Raw genomic sequence first — 24,797 nt, 5'->3', positions numbered from 1 at the left:
CTTGACATCTGCCCATCTCTCTGCATCGCTTGTAAACCCCAAGGTGTACACAGAGAAAACTGGGTGGAGGTTACCAGTGGATCATGGATTGCAGGGATGGACACCTCTGCAGCAGCACAGGCACACACACACCTAGGAAGCCTGAGCATCCCTGGCCACATCAGGAAGTTTTGGAGGTGGCTCACCCCCAGTAATTCCTGTACTCCTCGTCTGGGTGTGAGCACCACGTTGTGCTGGTGCAGATGGAAGGTGTAGCTGGGAGAAGATCATCTCCGTCTCTTTTATCTCAGTCGAGAAACAGCTCAGCCATGAAATGAATCTCTGCTTGCCTGATTGCCCAGGAGAAGGATGCAGCCCTGGGAGGCCAGCACAGCCAGCAGCAGTGGCATTGAATCCTGGTTGGATTCAATTCGGGGTAGAGAACCCAGAAAAGTGCACAGGCACATGTGGAGCAATGACTCACGAGTAATATGCTTTGTCTCTTCTAACGGGCAGAGATGATCTGCAGGTCCTCTGCCTCCCACTCTGGTCTCTAACTGAGTCAGAAAGCTGACTGTATCGGCCTCCTGCAAGCTGCATCACGGGGGAGTGATGACAGCCATCGTCACGATAGCTGAATTCTTCTCAGAGCCATGGTAACAACGCTCCTAATTAAGGGACACAAAAAATGAGCAGTCTCTTCTTCCCACTCTTTCCTATGCATACACACACACACACAGAGAAAGCCCCGAAATGGATGATGCAGCACTTCTTCTGACCTGAAAGATACACCAGCTCCAGGGAGGGAGAATGCACCTGTGGGCAGCCTCACATGTGATTCCCCCTGCCCCAGTGCCCGTGGAGTTTCCCAGAGGCACACAGCAACAGGACTGCACCAGCAGGACTGCATTTCCACAGGACACACCAGACTAAGTTTTGGCAACAAGGGTGCACCGAACTGTAAAATTCAGCCTCCTTGCCCTTTGAATTTCCTATTGCTTCACCTGTGAGGTGCTCAATGTGTGTCTGGAAGTGACTATAGGTGCCATCACAGAAGGACACCTCTTCTTTAACTTCCGGACAAGGAGAATCTCCTCTTTTCAAAAGAGAGTGAGTGAGCCAGCCTCAGTGCTTTTTCTTACGCCACCAGAACAGAAAGCTTGGGCTAATCAGATCTTGCAAAGGATTTTAAAGTGTTTTCTCTCTCCTTCCTAGATAATGATTTTAATGTTGTTTCTACCATGAGGCAGCTGGGCTCTGCTCCCGCTGAAAAATGCTGCACTAGATGACACCACAGGCAAACTTCTTCCTCCATTGCAGACTCCACGAACCAAGACCTTCTCAGGGGCTGAAATTTCTGTACCTTCACACAGAAATTTGATTAAGACCTCAAAAGCTTTCTTCACTTCAGTCCCACATAATCATCACACAAATATAAAACTCTAAATTTGTGCACTGAACTCAGGTTATGCCTTTCTTTTCAACTTTTCCCTCACAGCAAATTCCCCTTTCCCATTACGAGCATCCTCATATGCACCTTGTCCCTTCCTAGGGTGAATAATTAATTTCACCAGCAGGCTTCTGCCTGTTTCTGCCATACATCCCATTTAAAGTTAATTAGCGGTATTAAAGTCTTAAAGATAAAAATAAAACATCCCCAAAGATGCTATCTATGCCCTTAAAAACATTATTTGTGCTGGCATGCACAAATTCTCCCTTTTTTAACAAGAGTAGCCACCGGGCTAATTTCCTCTCTCACAGCTCTCTCCTTTCCCTGGACTTGCATCCCTGCAAGAGCCCAGGGCTGTTTAACACACCGTAGCTCCGCTCACCCAGGACCTTGCTACAGCAGAGCACTGAACACCCACTCAACTTTCTTCTTCCAATGAAGTAAGGAAGTAGTTTCCTGGGGGAGAATGTAACTTTATGCTGTAGAGTCAGTTTTGCAGTAAAAACAACCACTGATAATACTTGAGGTTTTGTTCCCCCTGTTAAAAAACAAAGACACCAAAACTGTTATTTAGAACTGCTGCTAAAATAAAACTGTCCTCCTAAGTTCTCACATTTAAAAAGAACCCTGTATGTTAATTTTCTATGAAGGTGCAGAATGTTCTTACTATTATTAAAGAAAATATTATAAATAATATATTCTACCATTCAAAACCTGAAGTATTCAGCATTTCAACACTGACTACTGTGATACATGGAGACCCTAAAATGTGCTCAATCCTAAATGCTAGGGGAAAAAATCCGCAGATTATCCAGATAATATACTGAAATTAGCTTGTGGGTGAAACATAAATTTCATATTATTTCTTTAGCCATATGAATGTGGAGAGGTTTTTTCAAAATGTAAATGATGTCTGCTATACAAAAGGCCATTCTGCATCAGACCAGAAGTCCATTTAGCTCTGCTTCCAGCAACTGCTTTTCCCAAGGGAAGTGGAAGAGCAGGACAAGGACATGTGATAGCCTCCTCTCATATTCTTCCAGTCTCCAACTGTTTTCAAGTAGAGACAGTCATTGTGTTGGAAGTGGTTTCTGTTTAATTAGTTACACATAGCCAATTTATTTCATATGCATTTGTCCAGTCTTGCCTTGAACCTGTGTCAGCCTTCAAAATATCTTGTCAAATTATCCCCAACAAATAGGAAGGCTTTCTATTTTTTTCCTTTTCTTCTTTTTCCTCCTTTTTGTTTTATTTATGTCCTCAGTTGTTTTAAGGAAATTTGAGATCTAATAGGAGAAGTTCATAGCCAGGGCTTCAAGGACTCCATGTACTGTGAGAACTGGAAACACCAGAGAAACAGGTAACAAACCTATTCCATCAAGGCATGAGACAACTTCTGACCAGCGAAGTTTAGAAGGAAACTGGACTTGCACTCTATTCCATAATCCAGTACTGACCTGCTTCTTGCAGATTTATTTGAGGCATTTGGTGCTGGTCACCATCAGAGGCAGGTATCCAGATTGCATAGACCTTAAACAGGAAAGTTTTTGTGTTCCCATTTAAACAGTTTGTTTTATTTATCAATTAGGTGAAGAAATATGCAGATTTTGAAAATGGTTGGTTTATTTCCAAAACTAAACTTCTGTCATTCAGACAAGGAAGTGCTCTACCCATTGACTGAAAGTAAGTTACTTCTCCTATTTATCTCTAGCAGGGAAGTACATATCTCTTCCCATGCTTGCTCCTTTTTTCCATAGTTATTCAGGCTTTCTCCAACCCTGCTGGCTGTTTTGTAAGAATAGAAGCCCTGATAAAGCATTTTTAAACACTAAATATTCTCTTTGCCTCTTGGACTCCTTTATTGTCCTTCCTCACACTTTTATTTTGTTTCTGTGGAAACAGGAATTGTCCTGGTTCCAATCACTTGCCTGATAATACTAGGACTACTTCAAACTTGCCACTGGAAACACTTGGACAATTTTGTGTGGAAATCTGGGATAAATGCCTGTACCCTGCCTCTCCTCAATGCTCTGACAACCATCTGCCCAACTCTGTGTAGAGCAGCACAGACACAAGGGGTTTGGGGAGCAAACCCCTTATCACTGGGAATGCCTGTGGATGCAGGTTCCTATAGCCTCAGAGGTAGAATGTTTTCAGGTGCCACAGATCAAACAAAGAGCAACAGAAGGTGCAGAAGCTCCTTGGCCACTGGATGTCTCGAGGTGGGCATTAAAAGAGTAGAAGGCATCAAAAAAGAATTCATTCTAACAGGTCTGTTACTTAACTGTCTCTCAGTTGGCAGTACTAAAAATCATCTGCTCCCAGGTTGCTGTAAAGGTTAAATAGTATCATTATTAAAGTGTTTTAGAAAGGTAATAATAAGCATTTTTATTTTTAGAGCCAAAGTTAACCATTTAAAAGACAAATCTTTCCTGGCACTTGCCTACTATTTATTCTTGGAGAATATCCATTTCTCAGGACTATTGCTTTCTTTACCTACATCAGAAATTCTCAGTTAATGCATGCCATGTCATAATAATTACATTTTTTGAGTCATTTAACACACTACATATCTGCCAACTCTCTCCCAAGCTTACGCTTAAATGTAATTGAAGTCAGATTGGAGCAGTGACCATACTAAAGCACTTTTGTTTGGAGCAATTTCTCTTCCCTTTTCAAAAGAGCAAGTAAACAATAGCCAGAGAGGCTGCTGAGCTGAGCAAAAACAAAATCACAATTTCTGTTCTTGTGGGACATTCCAGCATTTTGGGGTTTTCTAATTTCCAGTCAAAGGACATGGTAAATAACAGAACCTTCTGTGGGATAATAAAAATGCTTCTAAATTCTACCATAATTTCAGAGAGTGCAGCTGAATTATTCAGTTTTGGGGAAATATCAGGTGGCGTAATATTAGGAGGGAGCCAGGGGTCTCAGGGAAGTTGTAGTGCACCCATAAGGAAAACTGGGAGCATGAATTAGACCACTTTTAAGGCACCTGGACTTCAGTGCTGAGCACAAAACTAAATGGTTCCCTTTCTTTAGAAGAAAAGTGAAACACATTGACTTGGTATGAACAGCGATGCAATATTTCACTTTGATGGCTTAAAGAAAGACCAAATGTTTTGGTCTAAGTAGAAAATTCCCTTTCCATACTTTCACATTTCTGTAAAATCTTTTATCTTTTACAGCAAAAGGACAAACATTTAATGGAAAATGCCCATCAATCAATCTAACAAAAAAGTTTTAGTGACTGTCAGCGCAGAACAACACAGGAGGCTCTCCCTGCAGCAGTCAAGAATTTTAGCCCTTAACCCTTAATTTTATTCTCTACAGTGTTTTTAGTTGAAAGTTATTGTTTCAAATAAGTTATTGGAAAAAAATTTGTTTTCATAGGCATTCATTATTTTTCAGCTGAGTGCTGAAAGGTGAAGTTGTGCAGAATCTCTGCCATATAGGAAACAGCAAAAGTTAGACATGAAGTTGCCTTTTCTTAAAAAAACCCTGGATCTGACCTATTCACATCCTGTGAAGCTCACTCAGCAACAGGAGGATTTTGGCTAAAATAGCAAAAAACATTGATTTTCATAGGTAATTATAAATTAATTGAATACTGTAAAGTCCTACTGACTTTTTATGGATATTTTAGGGATGTTTCAAAGCCTATCAAGTAGAAATCCAAATATTTCCCTTTTCATGCAATCAAAACTTGGGATGAGAAGAGTTTCCATGATGTCTTTTAGGAGATGTGCAATAAGGACTTTGACCTCATTCAGCTCTGTGGGCTGGGGTCTTGGGCCAGGTTGGGTTTGCATCAGTGTGCCTGATCCCAACTTTTTGGAGATGAGGCAAAGTGAGCTGACAACTAATGATTCTAGAATGACATGATGGGAGATAAAGTGGCATCACGGCTCTGAGGGTATGATGAGCATTCTGTAATTCCCAAAGTCATTACAGCAATCTGTATCTGGTTCTGGGTAGAAATTAGCATTACGAAATATGAATTTACAAGCATACTTCTCTCTTAATTCTTCACAATTCTTGAAAGCTTTTTACAAGAAGATCAGCTGTTCATATACACATTTTTAAAAAAATCTATTCACCATAGGAAAGTTTTTAGCAAGAAAGATGTTCAGCCATCCCTGCTTTCAATATGACAATAATTTCATTGTGCTTAAAGTAAACAGTGTTCAGACTTGTGCCTCCACTGCGCCAACCTGAGCTTTTCCCCATAAACAGGCAATATTCAACAGTGAAAATGATGGAATGAGTGATGACATCCTTTCTTGGAGGAGAAGAGTGTGGGTGTTTATTAGCAGTCTGTGTGTGAATCCAGCAATGATATTCTCTGTATTTGCTATTAGCAAAACTCACATGGGAGCTGCCCAGGCTGCTCCAGCTCCCAGCACGAGCAATTCCCACACCAAGCTGTGATGGAAGCAAAGGCCCACATGGGTCAGGGGCAGGAAGTGGGGGCATCTCTCTCTGGGAGAAGACACAGAGAAAGAGCTTGGCAGGGATGTGAGATATCAGAGCAAGGAAAAGGCGGCAGAGCATGAAATAAGAGCACGAAAGAGACTCACACTCAAAATCTCAGACTTGCCAGATCTGTGCAGTAACCAGTCACTTACATACTACCATTTGTTTTCTTCAGAGTAGACTGAGAACATAAGCAGAGGTGAAGGTCAGCATTTAAGGTATAAACAATCTCTGCCCTCCAGGTCTCAGAGGGTAAGAGACATCAGTTGTGTGCAGAGAAGCTGCTCCATAAGAAACCACAAAGATGCTGTGATTCATGCTACTTCATCTCCTGAACACTAATTTCTTGTTGGAGAATATGAAAAGTCTGATTCCTCACAGGCTGAGGGAGGGGGAAGAACACCTTGTTCACAACAGGGCATTAAGGGCAGACCAGATAACTTTCATTTAGGCTTGGTCAGAAGTGCTGTTAAATGTCCTTCCAAACAGCCAGGTGGAACATGGTCTCTACTACTTCTGTCATCTAAGCTGGCTAAAACCAGTCATGTTTTACACAGCAGAAGGAGCAATATCCAGGCAGACCTGAAATCTCTTCACTTAAACTCTGCTGCAAAGCCCAGACCTTCCTCCAGCTGCCTGTCTGGGTCCAGTCACAACCTTGTTCCTTCATATTGCTTTATGTTAATTTTTCAGCTTTCACTTTCCCAATCCAAACTGAAATCACTGTAACAACATCAGTCTCTAAACCTGTATTCCCAAGTGCAGCACCTTAACAACTGTTCATGACACTCACACCCCCTTTTTAGATTTCTTCAGGTTTTTTTCCTGTTAAAGAATTGAAAGGCAGTGTTCAGATACGAATCCTGCTCAACAGGGACTGGGAGGAGGGGAGATTTAAAACAGCTCTGCCTGCAAAACACAAATATGACTCAAAATACAGCTCAATTACCTCAATCTAGTGTCCTACAACTGCTCTCTATTTATAATGGTTCCTAGTAGGAAACCACCCCACTGCTTGACACATTTTGACAGTGCAGAATTTTGGGAGTTTGGGAGGATTAGATAGGGTTGGGGTTTTGGGAGGCTTGGTTCCAGGCCAGATAGGCAGGCTGACCTCACTGTTGCCCAGTTTTGTGCCCAGACCAGTGGGCTCAACCACTCCTTTACTCTTTCTGGTTTTTGGTGTTTTTTTTTCTTTTTTTGTGTGTGTTTTTTTTCTTTTTTTTTTTTTTTTTAATAATGGAAAGTATTTTAGAAAATTGTATTATCTCCCGTAAGAGGGGCAAGCAGAGCTGAGACCCAGGCTGTCACCATCCTTTTCCAGGCTCCCACCCTGGGTGGTCCCCTTGGGGAGAGGGTGGCAGCAATGCCAGCCTTTTCCTCCATCTCCAGCCTCCAACTCCGCCATCCTGCCAGGCCACAGCAGATGTGGCACATGTGTTTTATTCAGACTCAGCCGACTGTATCACCTTGAGGAACTTGGATATTTTCCTTATAACATTAAAACCCCACTTTCAACATCAACATCCCTGTTGTTGCAGTTGCTCCCAGAGCCTCCTTTTCCAGCTGGAGAGCTGATGTTTCCTGAAGCACAGCACTGTGCACACTCCAGCTTGCTCGTTACAATTTATAGTTTCCTCTTCCGCTGCCCTGGGCCACTGCACAATATAAACAATAGCTGTGTCTTGAAAACCAAAACAAATGGGTCTAGCTGCCTGTGCTGCTCTTAGATTTGTAAAGAGAGCTTACTGTGTGCACAGCTGGTTTAATCCTGTGAACAGTCTGGAAAGTATGATATAATGCTCATTTCTTACCAATCAGTCCTTTGCTGGAGTCTTGCTAAAGAAAATTTACCCCCAGATTACTCTCTGTAGCCTACAGAATAGCTGAGCTGTATTCCTAGAACTTGCTGGTTTTTTTTTTTTCCCCACAGTAAAAATAACCCTCTATAACCAGGAAAGATGAAAATAAATAAATAAATAAATAAATAAATAAATAAAAATCAGAAAAGCAAATTATCCCCCTCCATCCCTCCATCATTATGAGCTGGCAGTGCAGCGGTAATAAGCTGCTAGAGCAATATTTGCCAATACTCTGAACATTCAGAGGCATGGTGTGCACCTGGGATTTTCACTAATATTTCTTGGATACTCAGATTTTTCTTTTTGCCTCCAGCACAGTTTCCTGCTGTCTGAGTAAACTCCTCAGAGATGCTGTTTTTGCAGTCTCCTGTGTTTTACAATTCAATGGCAGTTTACCACTCCTCTGAGTAATCCACAGTGGAATATACTGCAATCTTCTGCTATGGGGTTGTCAGGTGTGGGATCTTCACCTCAGAGCAGCCGGGTTTGCTGACCTTGTCATGACAGAACCTTGGGTCACCATGGAGGGATCTCAGCAAAAGATTAATGTCCCCACAAAAGGGCAGGAACTGTAATTCAAAGAAGTTTACCAAAGAGGATAATCTGGAAAAACAAGTCAACTCAGGTTAAAGATTTACATTTTTTTTTCCCCTCAAATCACTCTAGGATGTATACAGTCAACAAGATTCATTTTGAGGTTGTCACCTGGGGTTTTCTCCTTCTCATCTGTTCTTTCTAGATGAGATTCTTTTGTACAGGAAGCAGACTACATATGAAACCCTAAAGGCAAGGCTTTTTAATGTGTATTATCACATTTTTCTGTATTTCTACCACTGTAGTCTTATCAGGTTTATCTCAGTTTATCTCTGCATCAACAAAGCCTCCTACTTTCCTTAACAAATACCCATTTGGTGGTACCAAGGTAACCTATACAAGACATTGAACTTTGCTTCTCAGAAGAGTCCTTAAGGACTGATTTTCCTCCAGTCCAAAAATTCCCAAGAATTTATTTTTTCAGACAAAGGAAATCCCCAATGGGACTACTATACAGCATTAAAATGCAAGGAATATGGGATTAATTATTCTTGCTATTTTAACTGAGAAAGTTGAGTACAAGAGCAGCCTTTGAACTATGGAGTAATAATCCCAGTCAATTTGGATGATTCTCCTTCAATTACTAGGCTTCTTATTCTTATTCCTTATTCTGCTTCTGCCTTATTCCCTTGCAAGTGTTGCACATAACCACCAGCACAAATAATAACTTCTTATGTGCTACCATATGAAGAAGGAAAAAAACCCTACAAATTATGTCCACTTTTTTAGTTGTCTAAAAGTTCTATTATTTGATCAAAGCAAAAACTGAGGCAAGTCAGATGTGAACTATTTTCAGTGAAAGTAAATTGAATTTTATCATTTAATCTTTATGTACTTAGGTATTCGCCATGAAAGTCAATGGCACCTGGCCTGGATCAGCAATAGTGTGGCCAGCAGGACCAGGACAGTGACTGTCCTTGTACTGGGCACTGGTGAGGCCACATCATGAGTGCTGTGTCCAGTTCTGGGCCCCACAGTTCAGGAAGGACATTGAGGAGCTGGAGCATGTCTAGAGAAGGGAACAGAGCTGAGGAAGGGTCTGGAGCAGATCTGGTGAGGAGCAGTTGAAAGAACTAGGGATGTCCAGGAGGAAAGGAAGTTCAGAGGTGACATTATTGCTCTCTCCAACTCTCTGACAGGAGAGTGTAGCCAGGTGGGGTTGGTCCCTTCTCCCAGGTAACAAGATGTAGGACAAGAGAAAATAACCTCAGGTTGTGCCAGCGGACGTTTAGATTGGATATTTGATAAACTTCTCCACCTTAAGGGTTGTCAAGCACTGAAGCAGGCTCCCTGGGAAAGTGGTGGAGTCACTACCCTGGAGGTATTTACAAGATTTGCAGGTGTGGCAGTTAGGGACATAATTTAGAGGTGGAATTGGCTGTGCTGGGTTAGCTGTTAGACTAGATGACCTTAAAGGTCCTTTCTAACCTAAAAGATTCTATGATTCTATCCCTGTAAAATTTGTTCTCTACTATTTTATGCCACTGGGTTCAGACTAATGGGCCTGTAGCTGCTTAAGTGACTTTTTCCCCTTCTGGCAGTGGAGATATTTTGGTAATACATTTATTATTTGATGCACATATGGCACAAGCTCTCAATTTGATGGTTTCTTTTGAAAAGTTCTTCAGCTTCCATGTCTAAGATGAATAATGGTCAGGCCATTTGAACCAGGTTCATCAGCCTCCATGAGTTTTAATTTCACTGTGAGAAGAGCAAGTTTAATTTCCTTACACTCATTCCACCAATCTGTGGCTCCACCAACAGCATCTGGGCTCAGACTTACTGAAATGGAAGCCATTTTCTTTCTGAAACATGATGTATTCATTTAGGTGGAGGTCCATAACATCCTCCTGGGGAAATTGCCCTGTTTGTTTTTCCCTTAATTGGTTTCCATAATCCCAGATGCTGTTTGGCTATTCTGACACTTTGTGATCATTGAGATGTAGTTTACTTTGGAGATCATTACCTTCCTCTATTCCTGCACAATTTTATTTTCCTACAGATCTTTATAGAGTGATTATCCAACCATGGGCTTCCAAGAAGTACTTTTTTGCCCTTACTTTGCATACAAGTTGCAATTTTCTTTTTTCATTTCTGTAAACATGAGAATACAGTGGAGGTATTTCTAAAGAGTTACTGCAAGGACTGGTCCCAGGACTCAGGGTTTTGTGTAGTTTTTTTCAGTCTGGAATGAAAGAACACCTGGATCTTCAGAACCTGCAGCTTAAGGGAAAGTGAAATCATAGTAAAAAAGGAAGAGAAAATAGCCTGATAGGATTACTGTAGTCCTTAGATGTATAAACAGAATAAATGTAGGGATTTTCTATTAAATTTATATTTGGGATTAAATTGCTGCTGACTCTTGTTGTGTTAGACAGTATAATGAAAGTATGTGAATGCAGGGAAATCCAATAATTTCAAGAATCGTACAGGACTGTGAGCTTTTTCTTTCTGACTGATTTGGTGTTGGGCCAAGATGTGGGACACATAGCTTCAGTATTTGAGAGGAATACAGAGCCACAACTCTGAGATTTTGACATACCGTGTCTGCTGGTGACACCAGGCTATGACAGAGGAGGGGTTTGGGCATGAAGGAACACTTTTCTTTCTTCTGTCTACCTTGCCCAGCTTTGTCAAGTATGCACTTTGCCTCCTTGTCTGCAAAGCAAGAATTCTGTTTGGAATTCTGCTGAGTCCATCTGTTTTTGAGATCCTGTCTCCCATGTGCCCACTTCCCTCTGTGCAGTGGTCTCCCTTTCCAGAAGAGAATCATTTCCTCTTTGATCTCCAGTGGATCTCAGCCCATCTTGGTAGATGCCTCTGCTGACTATAACATGTCTCAATTGATGCTACTGCAACCTGTTACATGGAGGGAAAATTCACCATCCTGAACTCTTTACAAGATTTAGAAGTTCAGAATTTTACCCTTTGGAAAAAAAAAAAAAAAAGTGTCAGCTGCTAGTAGCAAGCTTTTGAAAGGCAGAGGTTCTTAAGGATTCTGTGTGCACCAGAAGTTTTAGTGTTCAGAGATGCAACGAGGCATCTCCATTGATCATCACATAACCCATTAAATCATTTATTGTTGAAGTGTCTCTACAAAATCCCTTTTAAAAAACAGGGAATATTTTGTATTATTTATTACAAAATCCTCTTCTGCCAACAGCAAGACTGACTTCATACAGAACTTCAATAATGGTAAACTAACTGATTTACTGCAAAGTAACTGATTTACTGGAATACCTCTTACAATTTTAATAGGTCTGTCTGTGTGCCTGCTGTTATTTGCACCCTGCAAAAGTGGCAAATGAAATACATGACAGATGTTCTGGAAGTTGAAAAAGAACACTGTCATTTTAATGAACAGTTACCTGTCTGGGACATCTGATGGGGAAAAAAAATCCCATTTATAGGTGGCTTCTGAAGAATAGGATTCAAATACATTAGAAACTATTTTAGATCCGAATGATGTCATGGACCTTTTGAAAGGCAGGTCCTTGACTGGGGATAAACATGGAATTATCAAGATTAATTTTGTTCTTCCAAAGATCAACTCTGAGAATTCATTTTGGACAATAATTTTTGGGTTTGTGCTCTAATGCACGAGCAAGAGTAGTCAATTTTCTCTTCATGAAGTGGACACCTATTGCTGTGGGCTGGAATAAGAGCATACTGACTCTGTTCACAGCAGAGAACTGCTGACTATCTTTATTTACAGAAACACTGAATAAATTAAGTTGGAAAAGACCTCTGAGATCATCGAGTCCAACCTAATTTAAAGTAACTACTAAACAGGAGAAGTTTAAATTTAAATAGGTCTATAGAAGAAAGTAGAGTGTCAATACTGTGTGGTACAAACGTGCAGCAGGTCAAATTCAACCTAAGTGCCTCTCCTCTGACCCTCCTAGCTCAGTACAAATTTGGCTTGGTGTACTGAAATTGATGGGAATAAGCTGCAGACTGGCTGCAGGGTTTACTGTTTATTCATGGCTCACACAATCTGCACAGAGAAATGGAAGCAGTTAATGCTACCTGCTTCCTTAAAATTCAACTAATTAAAATTCCAAATGTGGAAGATTTCTAATGTGTCCAGCAAGAATAAATAGCAGATTGTTTCTACTGAGAGCTGGAAGTAGCAAGCAACACATGAAGGACAGGCACCTCCCAGCCCGATGGCAGTATTTTAAGGGTCACACAATTGAATTGACTGGGGTTTTCCCCTCTCTCAATCCCCTGCAAAGCTTACAGACAATGCTGCTTTAGGTACCTAAGAGTTTTGGACATAAAGCCCATGAAAACAGTATTTCCTTAAACTGTTTTGTCTCAGCTGTATTTAGACCGTCTTTCTAACCACATTCAGTTCCACCAGTGACACATGGATTTCAATTCAAGCAGTTTAATCTCATTTTTGAAAGTCAGTCCAGGCAAGCATGGCAGAGAGCTGCCAAAAGTGAGGATACTTCTCTTTGCATTTTGATATAAGCCTGTTCTAGTGGCATGCAATTCCACATGAAGACTTCACTTCACAGGGTTATGCTGTGAGTACCACGGTACTGATGTAAAGGTTTGTTGAAGCAGATTTCATGTCACCCAGTAGTCTACATGAGGAATTACATCCCATTCTTGTACCTGCCCCGGCTGTAAAAATCATGAGTAGGGAATGAAAATGAAGGGGAAGACACAAGGGCATTGATTTATTCACTATCTGACTTAGAACTCAGAGTTAAAGGCTTGTAAATGACATTGAACAGGATCCCTTCCTGCAAGAGGCAAGACCAGAGTTTTAGACAAAAGGGAAGACAGACGAGGTTATACACAGAAAGGAGCATTATTTTGTGGTAAGAGTGCTGAAACAGTGGAAGAGGTTGCCTAAAGAGGTGGCAAATGCCCCATCCCTGGAAACACTCAAGGCCAGGTTGGACAAGGCTCTGATAACCTGATTTACTTGAACAGGCCCATGTTCGTTGCAAGGGGGCTGGACTATTTGGCCTCTGAAGGTGCCTTCCAACCCAAGCATTCCATGAATTCATGATTCTATGAAAGCAAAAGAAAAAAAGATTGTAAATACCAGTCAGTCTGCTAGCAACAACACCCACATATGAGCCACCTCAGCTTTTAATCTAGCTCATAAAATGAAAGCAAAATCCTTTTCCCTACCACTACTCTGCAGGAGTACCATAATCACATAACAAAGTGGGAATCAGGGTTCCATGCTTCCCACCAGCATTCAAAGGAAATCAACTTAATGTGGCTAAAACGTCACACTTAGATACAAATGAATTGCAGCCAAATGCAAACCTGACAGTTCCATTATAAAATATGTCAAGGCCTTCCAGGAGTGATTAGCCCCATAGCATTGAATAAGATTACCAGAGGTGTGGCTGACTAATTGGCAATGCAGCATTAATTTTTAAATTACAAACAGCATCTTATTGATGTGGGTTGCTAAACGGACAAAGGATAGCACATGGTAACTGGTGGCACATGTATCTAAAGGGCTCATCTCTATCTTGAGAAACAAACAACATACAAATGGTTGGATAGCTGCCTGGCAAAAATCACAGTCTTCAAAGTTATTAGGGCTAAAGCCTCCTTTTTGTCCCTAGATGTAAGACTGCTGGCCGGTAACATGGTTGACAAAGGTAAGACACTTTTAAAGACCCTTTAAATTAGCAAAATAAATATACATTGATTTTTATGGAAAATAGTATTTCCAGATGCTGTAGAGACATTTTATTGGTCCCAACCCAAAGGAAGCTGAGTCAGGGAGATTGGTGGCTGACACGGCGGCTGCAGATACGTGGTAACTGTTTCCAAACATCATGAAAAATAAGGTGATCAGAAGTACTCAGCAAAGATTTCCAAAGAGAAAATCATGACTGGTCAACTTGAGAGCTTTGAATGGCTCATTGGATACAGGAAGAGCACTGGATATTGGATATCTTGAGTTGAGTAAGGCTTTCAACATTGGTTCCTGTAACATTCCCTTTTCCAAACTGATTATATGTGGACTAGGGAAGTAGACAGAGAGGTGGACTGAAAACCTCCCACACTGCCAGGCTCAAAGGGTTATAATCAGCAGCATGAATTCACTTGGATAGAGTGGTGTGCTCCACAGATCTACAGCAGGGCCAACATTGTTTCTCATCTGCATTAATGATCCAGACAATGGAGTGTTCCCTCAGCAAGTTTGCAAACACATCAGAAGGGGGTGAACAACTCTACTGTACCTTACTTGCTTGGCTTGTTCTTAAATTTTATTTCTCCTTTTATTATGTCCCTTTTCTTTACAATTACTGTTAGTGATATTATATTTTACTGTATTTCAATCATTGACCTGTTTGTATCTCAAGCCAAAGTGTTTGTCTTTTTCCAATTCCTCTCCTCATCCCACTGTGAGAGATGCTCAATGCCACAGAAAGAACTTAGTGTTGCAGCAAATCCAAGAACAGAAAAGTATATGTATTTTGCAATGATAAAACATGTTTTATTATGTGTTATTCATCAGTGTACATATATTTCTGTGTGAGAGTGGTGGTAAATTAATTTGTCCATTCAGCTGGACAGGCAAACATCAATTAATTCATGTTCCTGTAGCACCACTGGACAGACACACATCAATTAATTCACGTTCCTGTAGCACCACAGGAATTTTTTCCATATTTTATATTTTTAAACAATATAAATGTGAAGTATGAGTGCTCATTAGCTCATTTAAAGTTTTTGTTTTATACAGTCATAACCGGAAATAGTCATTCTTTTCAAAATGAATTTCAGAAAATGTAACTCTTTAATACTTTGAAATAAGTGCACTGCAAACTAGAACTGAGCTTGCAGTAACTGCTGGAATAAAGTTCTTTGCAAAATCTTATTTGCCTTGTTGCTGTTCGTGGGCATGCATCTGATGGATTAAGTTTATTTTTTATAAGTAGCACATAGTAATTTTTCTGGTCTGCTTTCCGGATTGCCTCCTTTTAAGTGTATAGTGCTCCAGTTGTGTGATGTACACACAACTAGTGTTTTTAGTTAAAAATTGGAGTAAACACATGCTTAAAGTAAAAGCAAAATTGCAGGGTAGAGTTAAAGTTTCGTATGGTACATGGACCAGACACATTAGGTTATATTTAATTTTTCTTAAGCATTTTCTAACTTCTTAATTTACAAATCAGAATATTTCTTTTGGGAGAGCTCAAAACAGCAATTTTGTCTTTCAATATTAAGGTATTGAATTGTATTTTTAAATTAAAACCCTGTTGATATAATCTGTTATCACAAGATAGATATAGACAGATAGATGTAGATAGATATAGATATAAAACAGTTCTTACAAACTACTTTATAGGTTTGACTCCTAATTCTCTGAAGAAAAGAAAGTTCCTAAACACCTTTTGAAAGTGGAACTTAGATATTAAACACTTTCATAAGTTACAGCCAGGCTCAGCACAGGATTTGGTCAGAAGATGAAGATTGTTTGTATTCAAACCAAAGACTGACTTGGATACATGCAAACTTTTTTTTTCTGTTTCTCAGCATATTTTGTTCCGTGATCTGGCATTTCTAATGTAAATTATTTTGATTAACATGCCAGAAAGTGCAAACACATGCACAGAGGAACCTGCAATAAGACTTCAGGGTGTAAAGGTGTAAACCCAAGCTCCCAAATCACTTCAGCATGACTTTATGCATTATGGAGAACTTATGACAGTATTACATATGCTGAGATTTTTGTGTATTGCATAAAAAAATTAAATATTTATAAGAACCCCATTTACTACAGTGTCAAAGACATATGAGAAATAAAAATTGAAATACCTGGAAAAAATAAGTTAAAACACTATGACTGAAAAGAACAAAACAACAGCAAAGGAAATAAATAATGGATGAATTAGTGGTTCCTCTTGCATTGTTAAAAACACAACAGAGACTCAAATTATATTAAAAGAGAACCAAACATAAAAGCTTCTTTTTTGGAAGAAGAAGTGTCAACATTCTTAGAATATGTCTTTAATTCAGCAAAAACATAAAAAGGAAAGAAAAAAATCAATGAAAATTGCTTTGGAAGTCTGTTTTTTTCCTTTTGGGTTGACTTTTTATCAGGTTAATAAGCCTGTGGACTTAAAAAAATTATCCTTGTTCACCTAGTGGTTGAAACAGGTGTGTAAACACTGTATAAATAGAAAATTAAGCAAATACATAGAAAATCTATACCAAAAAAAAATTGTATTATATAGAAGCTATTCATCCTGCATGCAGTCCTATGGTAATGTTAATATTTGCCAGTATGTCTGGTGATTTCTAGAGTGACATCTGCTCAGGCAGTGACCGATGTCCCTCCCCGTTCTGCTTTCACTTTATTTTATTCTTGTAGCAGAGTCAAGGGGTGTGTTACTGCTTTTATTAAGGTCCCTGGGAGTTTTGCCATCTCCTCAGGCCTCACTTTGATAAGAAAAAAATGTGGCTCATGCTGCTGAAACCCAAACCATAAGCAATTTCCAGTGTGATCTTTTCCACACAGTCATTTCTCTACCTGGGCACAAGAACAAATGTAGAACATATAATCCAGTCTCTGTTCTCACTGGTGCATACTTGAGCAACAAATCCTATTAAAAATGATTGATATACCTAAACCAGCACTTTTTCTCATCACCATTATTTCTGTGACAAGGGAGGCTTACTGGTCAGACTGACAATTGGAGTGAACATTAGACTTTATTGTCCTTCTGGAAATGAGCAAGGTCTGGGAAGGTGCAGCACCTCAGCCTTTTCTCCTGCCAGCCTGTCACACGCAGCCACCTTCTGCTATGCTCTGGAATGATTTGCTGCTGCTACTTAGAGCATCAGAGTTGAGACTTTTCTCCTACTCTGGTTCCTCTTTGCTTCTGAGGGAAGGAGTCAGCTGTATAAGTGTGTCTGGGACTGTATTTACTGTTTGGCTACCCCATCTGTCCATTAGCTGCATCTCCAGAAGGGATGGCTTGGAAGAAGCCCTGTAGCATGTCTCCCAGCCCTCTGCAAACATCTGCAGACATGAGGGTGTCTGAAGCGACCTTATATGTTTATATTTAGGCAAACAAATTATGCTGTGATTGACAAAGTTATATTTGACTTTACACTCTCCTCTTCCCAATCTCCAGTAATGACCTTGCACATGGAAATTCACCAAGACTCTTTAGTTTTCAACTGGCTCAGGAGAAGCCGTCTGGAAGATTATGGTCACAGGGAATCTGTGATTTAGAGAGTAAGGATTAGGACCCAGAACAGGAATAGGAATCTGTTAATAGGAGCCTGTGCAGTATATGGGCTGATCCCCAGTCCCTTTCCTTCCTAGAGAGGCATAACTGCTGGATAGTGAATATTTGAAACCTGTGGGTGTAACAGAAGCTAAGGTTATTTAGAAGCAAGGGATTGCTTCTCATCTGTCATGAGATCAACTGGTTGGATATGGCTAGATCCTCATCAAATACAAATTACTTAATTAAAGAAAAAAAATTAATTAACTCTTTGCAACCACAGCAGCTGTGATATCAGGCTGGATGCTCTTTGGCTCTTTTCATTCTCTCAGGTTTGATCTGATGTTGAGTTCTGCACCTAAACAGAAAGTTAGAAGGACATACCAAATCAGTTCTATGTAAATAGACATATTTGAAGGGACAAAGGGGCTCCTGTGGTAGGCAGTGCTGGGTATAAAACTCTCTGTGTCACCAACAGACGTGTATGTCCTTAGAAAGCATCAACATCTACATTTTCATGGGGTGTAGGTTAACATTCAGCTCTCCTCCATGAACTTGGGAGCTTCTTGCTGACTGATCTTAACTCAGCTGCTAAAGTCCTTCAGAAGAGCAGCACCAGCATGGGAAGGGAAAAAAAGAAATAAGAGCATTATCCAGCAGGGATGGAGGACAGTGGTCTGCTAAGAAGGTGTGTAGACAAAAAACTGCTCTTGCTTTCATGGGAAAAAGCTCACTCACCTTTAAACATCTCAACTCCTTGAGTGAGGTAATGCAGAACAACATTGCAAGAAGTATTTTTGTGACAAATAAATGAAATCTGTCGAAGATTACATTACATGGAAGAGTTTGTAATCACTAATATCATATACAAAGCATATTTACTAACAAGAACAACAAAGTTATCTCCTTGCAATGCTAACTAAAATACATGTTTTGTAAGAGTTTTCTTATGTCATTGTGAAGGCCAAAAATGGAGAAAAAAGTCTCAGCTCACATAACAAGCAATGGCCTCTACTGGTTCAATGAAAGACAATGATGGACAGTTATCTGCCCTGGGGTGAGCCTTTATATAGGCTTTCTCTTCATAGCTGCTCAAGGGGCTCCTTCCTCTGCTTTGTCAGGGGTCAGCTCAATCCAAAACCTTAATGCATCCCCCTAATCAGGAGCAGATGGCAGAGCTCAGGAGAGGCTACCAGGGCTTGCCAGGAGTTCACAATTCCTCTAGCTCTCCCTATCCAGAGTCAACTGCCACCCTGACATTCCTCAGAGGATTTCTGGGAGTCCCCACAACCCCACAAGCAGCTAGATGAGGATCTAGAAGTTCTTAAAGCACACCCAGAAGCTGCTGTGTCTGCTGCCTGTCTCATTTCACACAATTCAACTCAGATTTTTGCTTCAACCACCTTTTAAATCTTGGAGTTCCCCATTTCTGAACATGGGGCAGGGATCTGGCATTCAATGGAGAACATTTGGACTAAACATTGAGCTTGAAGAAGTGAAGCAGAAGGACTTGGATTCCACATGGAGTAATTTGCAATCCCAATAGCAGGGACAGGCAAAGGAAGAAGCATCACCTCTGCTTTGCACATGTCCAGCTGCAACATAACTGAAATAATTGATCTGAAAGCTTAGACAGGATAGGAAAAGGGTAGAATTGGAAAGGAGCAGGAACCCAGTGAAGAACAGCTTGAAAATATGCTGTCCAGTCACTCAGAAATTTATTTCACTGATCTAATGTATTTTTCTCTTTTTATATTCAGACAAGATTGCTAAGACAAGATTAGCATATAACTTTTACATATATATTTACACAATACATCTTATGTGCATAGAAGCATATTAAAAACTACAACTGGACTTCAGAAACACCTTCCACATATCTCTCAATTTTCACTATGCAATTTCAGCCTTTATAGTACTTTCACCCTCGTCTCATCTCTGCTTTCAGAAATCAAAATTGGGTGCTTTGGTGAATGAGGGGAGAACACTAGATATTTTCTGTCCAGACTTGAGTCAGGCTTTTGACACTGCTCGGCCAGAGAGGAAAAGGCTCAGGAGGGATCTCACTGATGTGCACAGACACCTGAAGGGAGGGTGCAAAGAGGACAGGGCCAGGCTCTTCTCAGTGGTGCTCAACAAGAGAGACAGTGGCCAGAAATTGAAGCACAGAAGGTTCTCTGAATATCAGGAAATATCTTTTCACTGTGGAGAAACTGGCACAGGTTGCCTAAGCAGGTGGTGGAGTCTCCATCCCTTGAGGTAACTAAAAATAATACCTGGACAACGTGCTCTAAGTGCCTTTCTTGAGCAGGAGGGCTGGACCCAAAGGTCCCTTCTAACCATGATCATTCCGTGATAAATTTTGTAAACCTAAATTTTGACTGAGAATTTTTTACAAATCACTTTTTTCAATAGGAGATCTTCGTTTCACAGGTTTTCAAAAACAGAAAATTAAACTGTGGACTTCAGGAGCTTTTCCAGTTTGCCATACCTCTATTCAATAATTCCTACTAATTTTGTCTAATAAGGTACTTGAAAACTAAATGATCCATAATATTCAGATTACCAATCCTTGGAAACTTTCAGGATATAAGTTTTCTTTCTCTATGACTAACAAGGAAAAAAATAAATATCTCAAAACCTCTCTGGGATAAAACAAATAATTTCCTTCCCACTCCCTATCTTTGAGTCTCCAGGTGAAATACTGGCATCAACAGAATCAAAAGATTACCACTCACAATTGTCTTTAGGCAAGGCAATATCCTTCTGGATTTTATTATGCTCTCCATTTTAAGTATAAAGAATTTGTTTTTACACTGATAGAATCTTTCAAACAGTGAGCTTTCTGACGCTCAGTCTCTGTGAAGATACTAACATTTTTAATTAATGACATGAAGGCACTCAAATCTCTTTTGTATAACAGAGTGAATTTAAATTAGTTAAAACAATAACAAAAAACCTCAGACATTTCTAATAATTTTAATTCTCTGATTCCTTAGAATTATTAGCAGTCTGCTATGTATGATAAAAACTCTGTGATTTTATATCCACCAAACGTGTCAGGTGGGCCACATTTTCACATGTTTTCATTGCCAGTGTGATGAGGTCTACTGGATGTTACTTCACATATTTTGAATAGGGATGCCAAGTAAAAGCCAGTGTACTCTTGAAAAGATAGCATTCAGTCTTCATGCTGAATTTTCTGATGCTGGGACATTCAAATTAGATTTTTCAAGCTCTTCTAGCTTTATTTGACACGTAATATATAATATAGATGTGCAAAACAGCACAGTGTCAGTTATCTTGTCACAAGGATTGACAAAATCACAAAGCATATTAGCTAAGTGGTGTTTATCTCCCCACCTTTATTCATTGGTAAAGGATTGGTAGGATGTAAACCACACCTAATGTTGGGTTCAATGACCATGATTCAAGGAAAATTATTTTCCTCATGCGGCCTCTGGCACAGTGAATAAAAAAATGCAACAAAGATGCCCTGGGAGTAAAAGAGAAAGATTGATGCAATACACCCACTGTCCTTACATCAAACACATTGAATTTAGACATACTGCCTGTTTACAAAAGTGCTTGTAGTGCAAAACAAATATTCAAAGTCAGCAGTGGGTGTGTAAAAAGAGGCCCTGCAAGGTGACTGGACACAATTTTTCAAGGGAAGAAGTTGGAAAGATACTCTCAATAATTACATTTGAACAATAAAAAGGTTTCCAAATATTTTTAAAGCCTTATAGGTTCAGGGTTTTGTGGCCCATATGGTCTTCTGCCCCAAAACACTACTGCCGATTTTGAAATAAAGGCCTATCTATACCCATCCCTCCAGCTGAAATATAAATTGAGTGCTGGGTATGCAACCCAACTCTTCTGTCAATATACAGAAAACAAAATATGTTACTGAAAAAACCATGCAAGAGGTAGGAAATGGAAGCAATCTGTCACAGCACATAGTGCAGAGCAACCCCATGTACCTGTGAAGGCACTGTTCAGAGCTGGACTGAGGAGGAGGACATTCAAGAGTCTCTGCTATTCAAAACTGGACAGTGAGAAGAAATTCAGTCCTATCAGACTGAATTTGGTGCCAAGGAAGGTCATGGAGCAGCTCAAGAGCCATCATGTGGCACACACAGCACAGCCAGGGCATCAGGCCCCACCAGGATGGATTTGTGGAAGACAGGTCCTGCCTAACCAACCTATCTCTTCTATAACAAGTGACCCACTTCGCAGTTCAGGAGACAAGGAGCACCATCTCCCAACACTCTCTTGCTCAAACAGGATTTATTAAAACAAATAAACAATTTTATGAATATATCTACAAAGTGTTCCACATTTCCTGGCATGGGGAGCATCACAACTGGGACTGTTTGCAGGGGCTGCACAGGAAGCAGGGATCTGAAACTCTTGTTTGCCTCCTCAGCCGGGAGGGGAGGTAGCAGAGCACATTTTCTGGTCACTGCTCCCCACGGCCACAGGGGTGTCGCACCACCAGACCCTCACAATGCCCAGCTCTAGTGGAAAAAGTGCACAATGAGTGGTGTCAGGGGCAGGAGCAGCAGGAATCAATCATGTCCTTGCAGGCATTCAGGTATTTGTGGGCTCTGCCAGCTCTCATGGCTGGATGCAGCCCACAGAAAGTTGTTCTTGGAAAGGGCTTGGCACATGTGCCAGGTGTCCCTACCTTATCCAAGGGCTTATCTGGCATGTCGTAAGTGTCAGGATTCTCTTCACAGTCCTCCTCCTTCTCTATCTGCTCCTGGGCACTGGTGGAGGTTTCCCCCTGGCTGCCATCCTCACAGTCAGAGCTGCTCTGCCTGGGAAGCCAGTAGATCCCAAAGAGCACGAGGAGGATTTCAGCACTGACCCAGAACCACCACTCCTGGCAAGCCAAGAGGAGCATTTTTCCTGGGGCGAGTCCATGCTGCTTTTGCATCCTCTGCTCCATCACCAGCAGCTGGGCCATCTCCACAAAGCGCTCCTTCTCATGCTGCTTCAGGAGCTCTTCCGTGACTTTCACTGATGGAAGATTCACCCTCACTGCGTATTGGATGATGCCCAGCAGCACCAAGATTTTGGTGATCCTTCCAGTTCTGGCCTGGAGGAGGAGGAGGAGGGAGAAAGCAACTCAGCAGGGCTGGGTGGTGGGGAGATGGAGACTGGGGTAGCTGAGGTAAGAAAAGTAGAGCCCAGGGATAGGGCCAGACATCCCCACAGCCCTGAGGGCACTTGCCCCAAGAACAGAACCTCCCCTGCCTAAGACACTCCCCGTAGCCTCTGCACCCTCTCCCCAACAATAGAAGTTCCCCTGGGTGCTGGTGCTTCTTGTCTGACCCTCATCCTTGCCCCAGCCTGCCCCACTCACTGCTGCCTCAAGCCTCACGGCAGTGGTGACACTGCCACACAGGGTAGTGGGGACCTGAGCTCTCTCATGACAGAGACATCAGGGCCACACAGTGACACCCTGCCCAGCCAGGCTGGGCTTTGGAAAGAAACCAGATGGAATTCAGACGAAACCAGATGGAATTCAGATGGAACCAGAGTTTATGATCCTTGGAAGAAGGGTCAGCCTTTTGGGAGAACTGCACAGCTGTCGTGGGACTGTGCAGGGAGAAAATCAGAAGGGCCAAAGCCCAAACAGAACTTAATCTGATTATATATTAACTGCCATATAAGAGAATAAAAAAATGTTTCTGGAAGTTCATTTGCAACAAAAAGGCAGGCTAAGGAGAATCTCCGTCCTTTACTGGATAGGGGTGAAATACAGTGAAATAGAATGAGGAAGAGACTGAGATATTTAATATCTCATTTGCCTCAGTCTTTAGAGTAAGGCCAGTTGTTCTCTGTGCACCCAGGCCCCTGAACTGGAAAACAGAGATGAGGAGCAGGCAGGAAACAACCCCTGGGCAGAGGCACCCAAGTGAGATGCAGGCACTGTTAGCCTCAGCCCACGGTAGGGGATCAGTGCCCTGCTGCTCACACGGACTAACCAGGAGTCATTCCCAGCTGCCCGGTCACTGGAGCAATTTACAATCTTTCTCACCAGCCAAGCCATCCGGCTGTGCTGCTCCTCATGCTGCCTCAGGACCTTTTCCGTGGCCTTCACCGCCTGGGTGTCTGCCCTCAGCCCGAGCTGGAGGATGGCCAGCACCAGCAGGATTTTGGTGATCTTTCCAGCCATGGCCTGGAGGAGGAGGAGGAGAAGGGAGAGAAGGGGCTCAGCGGGGTCTGGCAGCAGGGAGAGGGCGGCTGGGAACGCAGGGCCCGGGGACGGGGCGCTGGCCCAGCGGTGGCACCGCCCCGCCCGCGTGTTCCCCACAGCCCCTGGCCCCGTGCCCAGCCTCGGCCTCTCCCCAGGTGCCGCTGGCCCGGCCCGGCCTTGCCCCTGCCTGCCTCACTCGCCGCTGCCTGGAGCCGCTCTGCAGCGGTGACACCGCGGCCTCGGTGCCGGGGGACGCGTCCCCAGATGTCACAGAGGGACGTGTCACCAGGGCTCCACGGGCACAGCCCGCCCTGCCAGCTGGCCGTGGATGGAACTCGGGTGGAACTCACGTGGAACTCTCATGAAACCAGAGCGTTTAGGACCTTTGGAAGAAGGGGCAGGAGGCCTATACAGCTTTCAAGGGGTTCTGCAGGGAGAAAATCAAAAAGGTGAAAGCCTGGCTGGAATTTAATTTACCCAGTGCAGTAAAAGACAATTAAAATATTTCCATAAGTACATTAGAAATTAAAGGAGGGCTCAGGACAATCCCCAGCCTTTACTGGATTGTAGGAGGGTAACACAATGAAAAAAGGAGAGGAAAATGATAAGGTACTTGATGTAAGGCCCGTTTGACAGAGACAACCTCCTCCTATGACAAGATGTCCTGCTTAGTACATGAGGGAGAGGCTGTGCCTCTTGCTTCCCAGGAATTTAGTAAAGCCTTTGAGTCTATTTCCCACAGCATTCTCCCGGAGAAAGTGGCTACTCATGGCTTGTAAGTGGCACACTTTGGGTACAGAACTGGCTGTGGGGCTGGGCCCAGAGAGTGATGGGGAGTGGAGTTACATCCAGCTGGCAGCCAGTCATGGCTGAGGTTCCCCAGGTCCCAGCACTAGGGCCTGTATGGATATTCTGCTTGATATCCACAACAACAATCTGGGAAAGGAGGTCAGGGATAGATCTGTCAGTTTGCAGATGACACCACGCTGGCAGGAATGTTG

The sequence above is a fragment of the Cinclus cinclus genome, chromosome 2 (genome assembly GCF_963662255.1).
Source record: "Cinclus cinclus chromosome 2, bCinCin1.1, whole genome shotgun sequence".
In the NCBI taxonomy this organism is placed as follows: Eukaryota; Metazoa; Chordata; class Aves; order Passeriformes; family Cinclidae; genus Cinclus; species Cinclus cinclus.
This window is presented reverse-complemented; position numbering follows the sequence as displayed.